This window comes from Emydura macquarii, unplaced genomic scaffold (assembly GCF_026122565.2).
Source record: "Emydura macquarii macquarii isolate MOO-44397 ecotype Brisbane River unplaced genomic scaffold, CSIRO-AGI_Emac_v2 contig_1768, whole genome shotgun sequence".
Classification (NCBI taxonomy): Eukaryota; Metazoa; Chordata; order Testudines; family Chelidae; genus Emydura; species Emydura macquarii.
This window is the reverse complement of record NW_027131905.1, coordinates 712,872-728,631: the sequence shown is the minus strand read 5'-3', so window position 1 is coordinate 728,631 and position 15,760 is coordinate 712,872. Positions and strand designations below refer to the sequence as shown.

Below are 15,760 nucleotides of genomic sequence, written 5' to 3'. Positions count from 1 at the left end.
GATGCTTTAAATCACATGCACCAGTAATTGTTAGTTACTGCTCATGTGAATTTGACCATTGTAATTTTTATAATTTTAAATTGGTTTAAGTCTATTTTAGCAGCTAATCTGTTATATTAGTAACAGGATGCTCATTTTGTTCTATATATAAGTGACGTCAGAGAGATTTAACATGATTAAGCAGAGATTTGTGTGTGCCTTTATTTATACACATACACACACTACATATATAGATGATGGGTACATTACACAGAGAATACATGGAGTTATGTAGGATAATGACTTTTTTGGCTATTACTAGTTTTGCAGGTCAGTTCAGTCTAGTGCTGACAAAAAATTTAAACCAAACCATATCAATGTGTATTCTGTATATACCATATCATTTATAGAAAACTATTTGAAAATATTTTATACAGCTTAAAAAATATTACTGAGATTACTTTTTATATCCCTCTGACCGTAAAGGGACAGTAGAATCAATTCAACTGCAGAGTGAAAGAAAAAACAAAGACATTTTAACACTTCTAAAAATGACCAAAATAAGTTATTTATACATAAAAATGTTATGATTTAAAATCCAATTTCTTGGGACTTTCAAAGGCTACTAGCAAATGTTTTGTGTACCATTGGAAGGGCGCCCAGCTTCCCAACGGTATTATGCCACCATTTACGGTCCAGATAGCTAACAATGTAGAGATATGCTTCTAAAAAATTTCAAAGGGGTAGTCGTGTTAGTCTGTATATAGCAAAAACAACAAGAGTTCTGTGGCACTTTAAAGACTAACTAATTTAATTTTTGTAGGCATAAGCTTTCGTGAGACTCAGCTCACTTCGTCAGATGCAGAGGTAGAATGATACAGTAAATAGGAAACATAGATATACAAGTGCATAGAGAACAATGGGGGAGGTGGATGAAAGCCAGATACTTGAGGGCTAATGACAGTCATTGAGTAGGAGATGAGAATGGGTGAGCAAAGCAATTGAGCAACTGAGGAATATTGCATGCCAGAAAGGAATGTGACTTGAGAGACAGATTTTTTACATGCATGCAAAAACCGGATGACACCAGTTACAGAATTAGGGAAACTCAGTAAAATCTGTAACTTTGGTGGCTTGACAGTTTCTGATCACAAATAGACTCATTTGTGGCATTGAAGACAATATGTGAAGAGAGAGATTGTTCCGGGAGAGGGAGTTAACATTGAACAAAGCTCACCAGGCCGCCGAAACAGTAAAAATGCACGTAAAACAGCTGAATTCACCAGAAGGAAAACAGCATATAGCCAGAGTGGCTCAAATCACAATGTGGAACCAATCCTTGCTAAAGCAAAGACTGAGTCCAAATGGTCATGTGGCAAGTATGAATCATGGCATGGCCCCAGACAGTGTCTGGCCTATTGGAACCTCTGTCATAACTGTGGGAAACTTAATCATTTTGCAAACTGCTGCAGATACCAAAGCCATAAAAGTCAAGTGCATTTAGTTACTGACAATGTGACTGAGGAGTTTTTGGTAGATGTACTGGGATCAAGCAAGACTGATGAAAGGGACTGGATAATACCTCTGACAGTGAATGGAACAATCATTCCACTGAAACTGGACACAGGAGCTCAGTTTAATATTCTGTCTGCATGAGATTATGAGAGACTGAAAATAAGACCTAAACTGGGATCAACAAACATAAACGTAACTGGATATTCTGGAACAAATATACCAGTGCAGGGGTGATGCTTTGCTAGCATTAACTATAAAAACACCATATACAGGCTCCCTTTCGTTGTAGAGACACAGGAGGTGAGACCAATTTTGAGCCTGGCCACACATGAGAAACTCAATCTGGTAAAAAGTGCTGTCACTACAAGATTATACTGAACCTGGCTATGAGGCACTCTTTCAGGAATATCAGGACCTGTTCCAGGAACTGGGTTGCTTGCAGGACGAACATACAACCCAGATAAACAAGCAGGTCCCTCCAGTTATTCATCCATGTGGAAAGGTGCCATTTGCATTCCATGACAAACTCAAGGCTGAGCTTGCAAGGATGGAAGCTATGCATGTAATACAAAAAGCAGAGGAGCCAACAGAATGGGTGAGCTCCCGAGTCGTGAAAAAAAAGCACTGGCCAGCTGCACATATGTTTAGATCCCAGAGACCTCAACAAGGCTGTACAAAGAGAACATTTCAAACCACCAACCAGAGAAGAGATTATGGCTCAGTTTCCAAATGCTCAATGTTTCAGTAAATTGGATGCATCCTCAGGGTTTTGGCAGCTAAAATTAATGGGGGAAAGCTCAAAATTATGCACATTTAATACTCCATTCAGAAGATACAGATTTTTACACTTACCCTTCAGTATAACTTCAGCACCAGAGGTGTATCACAAAACAATACACATGATCTATGACCATTAGCGGTGTGGACACATCCAAGGATGACATTATCATCTGGGGCTTAATGAAAGAGGAGCGTGATTGTTGACTTCGGCAAGTCCTGGATGCAACTAGATCTGTAAACCTCAAACTTAATAGGGACAAATGTGTCTTTGGAGTTAGAGAACTGACTTTTATACGGGACATTATTTCCCATGAAGGTGTAAAATCTGATAAGAGGAAGATTTCAGCCCTTGAAATGATGCCACGTCTCCAGTCAAAGAAAGATGTCCAAAGGTTCCTGGGAAAGGTTAATTATCTTGAAAAATTCTGCTTTCTGCCAAAGCAGCGGCTTTGGGACAACTCCTAGAGGAGAAAAAATGAATGGTATTGGGGTGCTGAACAGGAGGAATTATAGTAAGGTTTAAAACATCTGATACAACCAATATTGAAGTTCTATGCATTAGGAAAGCCTATTAAGATTTCATATGCATCACAGTCTGGGTTGGGTGCAGTGATTTTACAGAAGCATGAGGATTGCTGGCAACTAGCAGCATATGCATCCAAATCACTGACTGACGCAGAAACTAGATATGCAGAGATTGAGAAGGAGCTTTCGGAAATCTTGTTTGCCTGAGAGTGATTCAAATCAGTATATTTATGGACAGACAGTAGAAGTTGAAATGGACTACAAGCCCTTGATTGCATTATTTAGCAAACTGCTAAATGACTGTACCTTAAGGATTCAAAGAAGATGATAAAGTTGCAAAAATATAACTTGCTGGTGACTTACATGCCTGGTAAATTTATGTTCACAGCAGATGCACTTTCCAGAGCGATGCCATCCATGGCACCTGAGAAGACAATAGAGACAGAAGTGCAAGCCTACATAGACGTGATTGTGAGGTCGATTCCCATAGCTAACAAGAGACTGCAATAAATAAGTGTGGAGACAGAGTAAGATGAATTGTTGATAATCCTTAAAGAAGAAGTGATCATCAAAGGGTGGCCTGAAGAAATAAGCAGTTGCTGTCTAAGTATAAGAGACTATTAGAACTGCAGACATGAACTGACCATGATAGATGGGGTGATTTTCAAAGGTGGTAAGGTCATAATTCCACTAAGCCTCTGAAAATAAATGCTACAGAAGATCCATGAGGATCATTCAGGAATTGAGAAGTGCAAAGAATGAGCGTGAGAGGTGCTATATTGGCCACAGATCAATCACAACATCACTAATGTGATAAGAAACTGCTTTTCATGCTTGAAATACAAGCCATGCCAACAAACAGAGCCACTGAGACCCCATCCAGTTCCACAAAGGCCTTATGCAAAGGCAGGCCTTGACTTATTTACCTGACAATCAAAGGATTACTTAATAGTCACCAATTATTACTCTCTGTATCCAGAAATTTGCACATTGCACAGTACCAATAGTAAGTCAGTGATTGCTGGCATGAAAGGAATTTTTTCCAGACATGGAATTCCAAATGAGGTTTTCAGCGATAATGGGCCAGAATTTTCCAACGCAGAATTTAGGCAATTTGCCTCAGTTTGGGATTTTTATCACGAAACCTACAGAACAAATTACCCCCAATAAAATGGACTGGTGGAAAGGTCTATACAGACGGTAAAAAACCTGATGAAAAAGACTTCTGACAGTGGGGTGATATGTATAAAGAGTTGCTGGTCTACCAAAGTACACCCCTGCAGAATGGCTTTTCTCCAAATCAGCTGTTAATGGGAAGAAGGATCAGATCTAATTTATCTATTACTAATAACTTGCTGTGATCTCAGAACAGTGCCATCCTCCAGAAGATGAAAGAAAATCAGAAGTGGAAGCAAAAATATTAAGTTGATAGAAAGGCCTGTGATCCCCCATTTCTTAACCCAGCTGATGGGATGTATCTGATGAATCACACCTCTAATACGTGGGGCCAAAAGGGTACCACTAAAGAACAACTGCATCCATGGTCTTACGTAGTCCAGACAGACCAAGGGGACACATTTCAATATAATTGTAGGGATCTATAAGTTATACCAGAGAGTTCCAACACCATAAAAGTTGAGGTAGATTCCAGCATATCTCCTTTGACTGATCAGGTATCATCAACACACCATGAAGAAACTGTCGGGGAATGAGAGAGCAACTCAGACTCGAATGAAGGGCTGGTACTGAGAAGATCTGATTGTGTGATCAAACGTCCAGAAACACTCATAGAGCCTTACTAGGATATGTGAGGAAAGTGAGTGGTAAAGACTCACTTGAGAGTGATGTGCTAGTAACCTCTCCTCTCTAAGTAGTTGACACGTTGAGTTTATGGAGTTGTATAATGCATGTGTTATTAGATAGCTGTTCTATGTTATTAGATGTTAGATATATATAAAAACTATATATTGACGCATGCACTAAGAGTTAACTTGTTTCCATAGGAGGGAAGATGTAGAGATATGCTCATAAAAGATTGTGATTTAGAGACGCTCCTAGCATGGGACAGTGTTGTATGAATTGGGAGATATGCCCTACATCAGATCTAACATGGCTGTTCCCAGCTGCATGGCATGCATGTCCTCCATCCTATGTAGGCATGCCCTACATCAGATCTAACATGGCTGCTCCCAGCTGACCTGAGAGTCATTCCTGTCTGTGTTATTAAAGTTCTATTCCTTACTCATTCAATAGTTTATTCTTTAATGAACCCTCAAGATCGTTACAAACAAGATACCTAATTTTAGTCTGTCACTGGTCCAAAACTGATTAGAGCCCACTCTGGATCTGGGACCAGTGTAATTTGCGGGAGCAATGGAGGGAAAGGTAATAATTTTGTGCCATGTTGATTTTTTCCAAAATGGCAGCTGTTTGAAGCTGTTCAGCCATTTCAAATGTTAGACTAAATCCTGGTGAGAGAGCACAGTAAGTCCATTTCAGCTCACTAATCATCTATGATCTCCCCAGCAACACTCCTTGCCTCATCTTCCTCCCATGGGGAGACTTGGGATCATGTTTGGATGGCATGAAATCTTCATAGCACTGTCAACCACAAATGATCAGAAGTCATGAATCAGGCTCCCAAATCATGAGATTTTTTCTAAAAAGAATAATAAAATATGGGTTCTTTTATTTGTTTTCTGAACCTTTAGGGTGCATTCAGTTGATATGTTCAACCTTTTCTCCATAACTCTGAGGTAAACAAACTTTTTCATAATGAAAACTGAGATTCTCTTGCAATCACTTGGCTTCAGATGCTGAGGCTTTAAATAATACATCAAATAGGGATAGTTGGCCACACTCTTCACTGCAGGTCTTCTAAACCTGCTTCAGCAGAATCCTGTCTTCCTTGTTCACCAGCACCTGCTGCTTCCTGTTGCTGCTGCCAGCTCCCTAGAGCATTCCCATTCCCTAACGCTGCTTCTTTTAAAGGTGGTGGGCATCCGTTGATGATTTCCCAGTTGCTGTGCCCAAGCAGAGCCAGGTGTTCCAAAGAGAAAAGGCCCCCACAAAAGTGAAAAATTAAAATAAAACCCATGCTCAGGCTGGAGTTGAAGCTACACAAATTCAGACCAGAAATAAGTTATACATTTTTAACAGGTGGGCTTAATTAGCCATTGGAACAATTTACCAAAGGTTGTGGTGGATTCTCCATCACCGACGATTTTAAAATCAAGATTGGATTTTTTCTGAAAAGTTATGCTAGGAATTATTTTGGGGAAGTTCTATGGCTGGTATTACACAGGAAGTCAGAATAGATCAGTGGTTCTCAACCTATTTACCATTGAAGGCCACATATTAAGCTCTCTTTCTGTTATGTGTACTGCATCCACACAATATATAGTATTTATATAGCTCTGAGGATGTCACATGAGCCTCAGCTATGTGCTGATTGGGCCGCAAGTTGAGAACCACTGAACTAGATGTTCATAAAAATTCCCTCTGGCCTTGGGATCTATGATTTTCTCTGGTCTTCCACTAGCCATTTTTAAATTAATACAGTGACATATCACAAATAATTTCATCTTCCCCACCTGGAAAAAGAAAGGGGCTGGACAGGACTGTATAGCTTTTTGAGTCATTTTGATGTCCCCTCTGTATGTCCAGGAACTTTTCTTGTTTGTATTTGACTAGTTTAAAAACTTCCTATTAAGCAGTTTTGTTGCTCCACCTAACTTCACACCTAAAATAGCAATGGAGGAAATATGGTCTTGTGGTTAAGGCATAGCTTGGGGATTAAGGAGATCTCTATCTAAGTCCTAACTCTGCCACAGACTTCCTGTATGACAGTGTGCAAATCACTTTCCCTCTCTAACTATGTCCCTTTCATGCAGCTCAGTATATTTTTCCCAGTTTACAGATGGAGTACGGAGGGGCAGATTCTCATTTACACCAAGCCCTTTTATGTCACTCTACTCTTACTGCAATGCCACTTTACAGTGCTAAACTACATTTACCCCCCTTTATGTTGCTGGAGTGACTTAAAGATGCCTTAGTATAAACGATAATCTGCCCCTCATCTATAAAATGGGGATAATAATCCTTCCTTTTTCGTACTGTTTGTCTGTCTTGTCTGTTTAGACTGGAAACACTTTGAGGCAACAACTGTCTCTTACTATATGTATGTACCATGCCTAGCACAATTTTGGTTGTGGTATCAAGGTGCTACTGTAGGGCAAATAATATTGTTAGAAATATTTATTGACGTTAACATTTGATTGGGCTGGTTTCTGGTTATTATGGTAAATCCTGAAACCTGTTCAAATTGTTATACAGCAATTCCTGGAACTCTGTTGCCACTTGGCATAGAAATTAGATCTGAGTGGTACTGTATATTCTGCTCTTGATGTGAACATGCAACTCCCATTAAAGTGGAGGACTAATACATATGCATCAAAGAAAGGATATACCCTAGATTTTCATACTGAATCCTAAGTGAAGCAAAGCTACAAATGTGTTGTTAGTTCAGAAATATGTACTCATTGGAATGAAAAGGAACTACAACTGGAGGTGGAATGTGATTCAAGCTTGACTATGGGTTTTGAATTATGGATGACTTGTGATCTTAGCACAAATGGAAAAGCAAAATAACAGCCTTTAATTTGCAAAGGAATCTTGAACTACAAAAAAGGAGTGATGTGACGTTCCAGACTTGACAAACTTGGCAGACTTTTATGGGAGATTTAAAATATTATATATGCATGCATGCTCAGGTTATGAGTCTGGAGAAAACTTAAAATCAATGAGATTTAAAAGATGGTAAAAAGTTATCTGAAGGGAAAATACACGAGAAGAGAGCAATGAGTGGAGAACAATATATAGAGGGAGTTTTTTTAGGGAATTATTAAAACTGTTCAGCTACCACACTCAGAATTAACAAGCCAATTATTTCCTATATGCCATTGAATAAGGAATACACCTTAAAGGCAGTTTGACATTTTTAAGAGGAAACATTTTAAATTAGGTTGAGTGAAGAGGAGAGGAGAAAATCTGAAGTCACTTGACCTGGCTATTTTCCAGCCTACTGAAATGAACCTCAAATCTCTGAGTTTATGAATGGAAGATAAAGCTTCACAACTTTGCCAAGGACCATCCGGCACTTTAGGACCCTCTCCTAGGAACATGAGCAAGTTTCTGAGTTTGGATCAAGTAAACAATACTCGAATATTTGAGCTTGTCTGGGCTCAGGTATGTCACCCTAAATTCCCAAATTACCCTAAATAAGGCACCTTACTGCACTGATAAGGGTACAATTTCATACCCTTATTCATGTTGAGTAGTATCTTACTTCACAAATTGTTCTATTGATATCCTGAGTAATTACATTCTGCTTAGAATTTCCACTGTACTTTAAATTTGGAGATGAGTTTTTTTTTTCTGTTCCTTTCAAAAAACCTTTAGTTCATTTTTGAACAAATCTGGTATATCTTTCTAGAAAAACCTCTCCTCATTCCACCATCACATCCAAACACACAATCACACCATACTGCTATTAATGCAAGACACATACTGTCCTATACATTATGCATACCAAAAAAAACCATGGTAAAGAAATGAAACATTCCTGCCAGTACCCCCTTATTTCACATCCAAAATAGGGTCCAATTACCAGTGAAACTACATTGCCAGTGCGTCGCTAACCTGCAGTGCTAGTGCTCTGCAGTCAGAAGGCAGCAGGAATTTGCTTTTCCTGCTCATGGAGTCTGGTTTTTATCAAGCTCAACTGACTCCACAGCTCCCCATTTCAGCTGGAAGTGGAATATTGTTAAATCAGGTCTTTCAAGAATGTCACAGCAATGTCAAAAATTACACTGAAATTCAAAACATAAAATTGGCTAATTTAAATGATCTATTGGACATCTTGGCTCTCCAGCTAATAGCACAGCATCTGGTAAGTCACAATTAAAAAATGAATTCAAGTAATCTGTAAATGCTTTGGGATCCTTCTGGTTAAGAAGGTGTTATATGCTATTACTGGTCAAATAAGTTAAATGACAATCCTGTTTAAAGTGACTAGACAATGTTAGTATGATAGCTGGGACCAATGTACTACCACATGTATTATGTGCCTCTTTGAAACTGTCTTTAGAGATTCCATTTTCCTCGATTAGCTTTAAATACATTAACCAAAATAAATATCCATAAGGAGTGGGATGGGCGTGGGAAAGCTCTTAAAATGCTCTTTAATATTTTGTCTTGGGCTCAAAGTCTTTTGCTTCATTCCTTTACTGTTTGCAGATACAAAATTAAATATACAAAAGCTCTTAAAGGTTCTCTTAGCGATTCATTGAAAATTCTTCCCTCTCCTCTTTTATTAGTCTACCTGGTACACAAGACAAAGCCACCTTTAAATGTTCTTTAGGAGCTTAATCAGAGCCAGTCTTAGAGCTTCTTGTGCCTCAAGCAAGACCATGTCACAGTGGCCAATATGGGGTCAGAGAAGGGAGAATTTTTAAACAAGGGTTTTCACAGCAGGGGGGAAGAAAAGTGTAAAGATTTTCTTCTCTTCTCTTCAAAAAAGAAGTGCTTCCTCTCTTCATTGCATTGTTAGACCCGTCAAACTTAACTGACATGTAAGCGTAGGAAACTGGAGGCTTTGATCTCTTTGTGTATAGTTTAAAAATGCAGATACTTAGGCAGGGCCAGCGGACTGCGGCAGTTTTAAATAAAACATTATGAAAGTAAGCACTGACATTTTTTGTGGACGATAAATGAGTCCACAGTACATTGGCACATCTGAGTGCCAGTTTCATGCTGGCGCCTTTTTCAGCTGCAGGCTTCATTCATATTACACTCACACATATTTCTTCTCCCTCTCCACTGCTCAAGACTGTCCAGTCATACACACAGTCTCTCTCAGAATTAGATCAATATACAGTGACATTAATTCTGAATATTATTGTGTGGTTCAAACAACTTCTCTCTTCCCCACATTTGGAGCAGTTTTAAAGTCATGGCTATGCAGTGGAGCAATATCTGGCATAGATTTTAAAGCTTGCTTATAAGTCTAACAACAGTACTTTAAATTCATGAGAGAGAGCAAGAGAAATGGTGGTATCTACAGGGAATAGTTTGTGGCTGTGTTATTTTGATACTATTAAGTAATAAGAATATTATTATGTGCACATTTAAAGTGCTAGTCACTATAGCATATGCGCTTTATGGATCTGAATGACCTTGGGCCAATCCCCTGTAATGGCAAAATTTACATACAGGGTATGCAAAAATGGGTCATGCAGTTATATATTATACTAGAGCCAGGAGACATTTTTTTGGCCAAAACTTTCTTTTGCTGAAAAATGCAGATTTGGGTCGACCAAAAACATTTTGCAAATTCATGTCAATTTTGGCAAACTGTTTCAGCCAAAATGAAAAAAAAATTGGAACTGTTGAATTGATTTGTTTCACCTTTGTCAGAATGAAATGTTTTGATTTTAGGCACCATTCACAAAACTGAGGAGGAACAGGGCTGTCCCACCCCTTACACTCAATGCTGAAGTGTTTTGGACTATCCACAATGGACAGAGGAATTGCTAGGCCAAATTTCAGTGGTATTACAACCCCATGCATCAGGTCTCAATGCCACTCACAGATATTTAGCCTGGCTGCCTCTGTCTCTATGCAAAGGCATCTGAGTCAGATTTCAGCAGTGTCGTGACCACGCAGCCGGAGTGATTCTCCAGGCCACTGTGGCAGCAGTCATATTGATTTAATACAGGATCACTGCTTAAAAGAGGGTGGGCCATGGTCCCCAGGCTGTCTGACCTATGGAATTCTCAGCAGTGAAAAAACCTGCTTAATTGGTATCACTGTGTAATATGGCAACTACCAAGGTGATTGACACTGGGTATTAAATCAAAGATTTCCAGAATTAAAAACAAGCCTCTGTAGCTAAGCTGGAGTCCCATAATCAGGAGCTCTAACAGACCCACTTTCTCAGTGGATCAGGCTCAGAAGAATAACATATTCCAAAAGCTGGATCACATTAACATCCTAAAACTAGGTGAACATTCTAAACTTCTGTGCGGCAGATCCTGCTTTCTGGAGTGGACATCGGAGCTGTATTAGACATGAAAAGATTCTAAGCAATTATTTCAGTGGGACTTTGCACATGCTTAAAGTACATAGATACCTTGCTGAACTGGGTTACCCAAACTAATTCTCAAATAGTTTATCTGGATGGATGTTAGAAGGACCTGTAACTGACCTTATCATTGACATAACCCAGCAGAGCATGAAATAGTGGGATCACATTAAGTGGATGAATGGTAGCAATGATTTCTTTAAAAAAAAAAATCCCCTATCTTTCTGTTTGTACTTCAGTCACTTATGTGGAAAATCCCTAGGGCTAAATTTTCTAAATTACACGCACCAATGAGTGAGTAAAGACAGGGAACACACTGGCATGCACAAACAGATGTTCACAGAGCAGTTCATATACATATACATTTGGTGTAAACCTGTTATAAATGTGTGGGCACATTGTATACCTTGCCAAAAAAGGTGGGGAATATCAGTGATCAACTAATAAAGTGCTCAGCAATATATTGGGCCATATGTCAGTGTCGTGCGAACACATGGGAGAAAATTTTCAGTTTCCATGGGTTAATTTAGAGGAATACAGAAGCTTACTAAATAATAAGTGAGAATCTAATAAATGCAGGACATATCTGTCACTGGGCTGCACACCACAGACATTTATGACACTCCTGACAGTGTGGAGAAGGATGGTGTTGTTGTTAAAGTACTAGCTTGAAACTCAGGAGATCTGGATTCTATTCTCTGCTCTGCCATGACCTTCCAATGTGACCTTGAGCAAGTTATTTAATCTCTCTCTGCCTCAATTCCCCATTTATAAAACAGGGATAATACTTCTTCCTTTGCTCATCTTATTAAGTGTATGTAGAGTGACCAGCACAAGGTAGTCACAATCTTGGTTTTCTACTCTAGGTCCTCCTGAAATATAAACAACAATAGAATGGGGGCGGGGAGGGGAGATCAAGATTTTCCTGCCCCAAGAGCCCAGTTGAGCTAAATCTCTAATGCAAACCTGGACGGTTCTGATTGTGTCCCAAGGAGGGTGGTAACATGCAGAAATACTGGTCAATTCCTTGCTATATTGTATGAGTGTTGTGTTACAAAGGGGTTGGCAGTGACTCCATTCTACAGTTGCGCTGAGATTTGCATTTAAACCAGCATTACAATCCCTCTATTTCACCCTTTTCTGACTGAATTTAGTTTGCAAATTTAATTCCGTATTTTTTCGGATAACAACTGAATTTAGCATCATGTTTGTAAGAGTGTTTTAGTAACTTTTCCAGAAGAAACATTTAAAAATAAAAGCCCTTTCTGAATTTTCTCGTTTGGAGTCCAGTTTTTTGGTTGCCTGCCACTGAACATTCACAGTCACTTTTACACCAAACTTCACACAAAAATACATTCTTATAACATCTCAGGGATCAAACATTTTACAAATCTTATACTTAAGCACAAAAAGTTATTCCTTTGATTAATCACAACCTAACTGATCTCTGCAAAGAAAATACAGCAGAACTTTCCAGATCCACCAGATACTTATGTTCTCCAGGGCTGCTTCCATGATTTACTAGATCTCCTGTCCCATCTCCCTTTTGGAATATTCACTGATTTTAAAGCTAGAAGGGAGTCTGACCTCCTGCACAGCACAGGCCATAGAATTTTATCCAGTTACTCCAGTATTGATCTCAATAAAATATCTTTCAGACACTAACATTAGTAAAAACTCATTTGCTAGACTATTCACAGAAAGCAAATGCACATGGGGTTCAAATACAGAAAAAGCAAATTTATTTAAAATGAATATTCATGCAAGATGTTTGCAGTATTTGCCTAACTATTAGCAGCATCCTGGTTTTGGCTCTTATTTTAGCATATACTTAAAATAATAGTTAAGCCATAGCTCTGTAATGGGATCTGAAAGCTGAATTCATTGGCATTCAGTTTTGACCAGCAATCATTGCATCATCCAGAGCGATATTTCACCACGTGCCTCTGTTAATAAAGAATAACTAATGGAGGTAATTCAAAGGAAAAGTAGTCAAGATATTAGTTTTCCCCTGCAGTCTATGACTACAATAGCAGAACATGTATGGATTTTTCTTTTAAAAATGATTTTCTTTTATCAGTCCTGGGAGCTGTAGATACTAACTTATAGCAAGAATTTCCTACTATCCACCGTAATAAAAAAAAAATCAATTCACATTATCTCACTTTGAGCACATATAGTTCGTGAAAAGAAGACAAAAAACAAAGATGTTTTGGCCAAAGTGGTCTTCCGCAGGGTTAGCCACATACAACTGAAAACACTAACTGAAATTATCTAATTTCAGTCAGAAAACTATCTTCAAACCCCTCCCTGAAACAGCCTTTCACCAGGTCACTTACTCTAAAATTTTCAAACCTGGGTGCCTAAATCCCATACTTCAGCACCTAAGTTCCCATAGCTCCTATGATCTCAGACCCTTTTTTAAAGTGCCTGTGTTTGAAATACCTGCCCCTAGTACACATAATTATTAAAATATGTATTTAGAGAGACCAGAACTGGACATTAAGGAATCTTAATCAATGAAGGAGTAGTAAAACATTCTGACAATGAAATTATGGTAAGCAGTAAAAATAAAAAGACATGAATATCAAAGAGCCTGCGCCTGACAGATGCAGAGTACCTGCTAATGCCAATAGAAAACAAGACACAATGTCTCAGAATCGGGGTAGAAAATTTGTATATTCAATTGTAATATTTGAGGAATAGTATATTGTAATTGGCCAAGCAAAGCAAGGTCCTACAGTAAATTTGATGGCATTTTTCCATTTTGTCTGTATATCTGTTGTGACATTGACTCATGCCAAGGCCTCTAGGTCTCACTGAACACCAACAAATGCATAGCTGGAAACTGTTCTGGCTCACCTGTGTGTTAGTATTGCTCCAATAGGTAGTAGATTTACAAAAATGTGTTTAGACTTTATGAAATGCTTAGGAGTCGCTACATGTGTAACGCTGACAGACCCCAGTTGCCAGCAGATGGAATTAAACCTGGGATCTTTGAAGCTTAGTGTATGAGCCTCTACTGCATGAGCTAACAGCCCCATGACTCTTAACTAACTCAGTAGCAGACTCATCAACCTCTAAATGGTCTAGATACCACTAGAGGGGGACAGAGTGCCATACCAGGCTTCTAATACATGTATCCCATGTTATAAGGTAGTATTTAAGTGTTTATTCTGAAACTGTAAACCCTCACAGTCAGGAGAGATGCATTACCAACTATGAAATACTAGTTTTCTGTAACAGGTCTCACCGATAGAAACCAGACAAGCTATTGTGGAACATCAGAGGACAAAATACTTTGTTAATTGCCCACATCCATGAAGAGCAAGTGCAGATAGGCTTGTCCCATCATCTTGAACTCTGGGGGAGTATCATTGTGCCTCAGTGAGTCACAGCTGAGAACACCAGATTCAGGACAAACTACTGAGAAATAGGGCAGACTCGTGCCAAACTGGTAGTTATCCTACCATTAGATATACCAAGCCCGTAACAAAAGTAAACTTCTGTCTCAACCACACTGGTTAACAAGACGTCAAAAATGAAGTCTTCTTAGGCATTCCAGCCCTTATTTCACCACTCAGACACTGGACCTTATGATAAGTGGCTACTGAAAACCAGTTTAATCAACAAAGGGTTATTCTGATCTCAAGAGATCAGTCACATAGCCAGGTCAATATATAATTCAGACTTTACCCAATAATCATGCTTTTGCCAATCCTTTAGTAACTAAAATCTAAAGGTTTATTTATAAGAGAAAAGAAGAGAATGAAAATGGTTAATATATCATATACATACAATCACTGAACAACAACAACAGAAAACGTGGAAATGGCAGAAGCGCTAAATGACTTTTGTTTGTTTTCACCGAAAAGGTTAGTAGTGATCGGATGTCTAACATAGTGAACGCCAGTGAAAATGAGGTAGGATCAGAGAGAGACTAAAATAGGGAAAGAACAAGTTAAAAATTACTTAGGCAAGTTAGATGTCTTCAAGTCACCAGGGCCTGATGAAATGCATTTTAGAATATTCAAGGAGTTGACTGAGGAGATATCTGAGCCATTAGCGATTATCTTTGAAAACTCATGGAAGATGCATGAGATTCCAAAGGACAGACAAAGGGCAAATATAGTGCCAATCTATTAAAAGGGGAATAGGGACAATCCAGGGAATAACAGACCGGTCATTTTAACTTCATTACCCAGAAAGATAATGGAGCAAATAATTAAGCAATCAATTTACAAATACCTAGAAGATAATAAGGTTATAACTACGAGTCAGCATGGATTTGTCAAGAACAAATCATGTCAAAGAAAACTATCAGGTTGGTTTGACAGGGTAACAAGTCTTGTGGATAGGGGGAAGCAGTAGATGTGGTATATCTTGACTTTAGTAAGGCTTTTGATACAGTGTCATATTGTCTTCACATAAACAAATTAGGGAAATACAACCTAGATGGAGCTACTATAAAGTGGGTGCATAACTGGCTGGAAAACTGTTCCCAGAGAGTAGTTATCAGTGGTTCATTGTCAAGCTGGAAGGGCATATCAAGTGGGGTCCCAGAGAATTCAGCTTTTGGTCCAGTTCTGTTCAATACGTTCATCAATTAGTTAGATAATGGCATAGAGAATACACTTAAAAAGTTTGTGGACAGTACCAAGCTGGGGGGGCTTGCACGTGCTTTGGAGGATAGGTTTAAAATTTAAAATGATGTGGACAAACTGGAGAAATGGTCTGAAGTAAGAAGGATGAAAATCAATAAGAACAAATGCAAAGTACTCCACTTAGGAAGGAACAAATCAGTTGCCCACATACAAA

General features: G+C 38.7%; 1 protein-coding gene across 1 annotated transcript in view; it reads right to left on the bottom strand.

Annotated features, from left to right (window-relative positions):
* STK32B (serine/threonine kinase 32B) overlaps positions 1-15,760 on the bottom strand; it is a 256,531-nt gene that overhangs the window by 146,128 nt on the left and 94,643 nt on the right. The gene's annotated exons all lie outside the window — the stretch shown is intronic.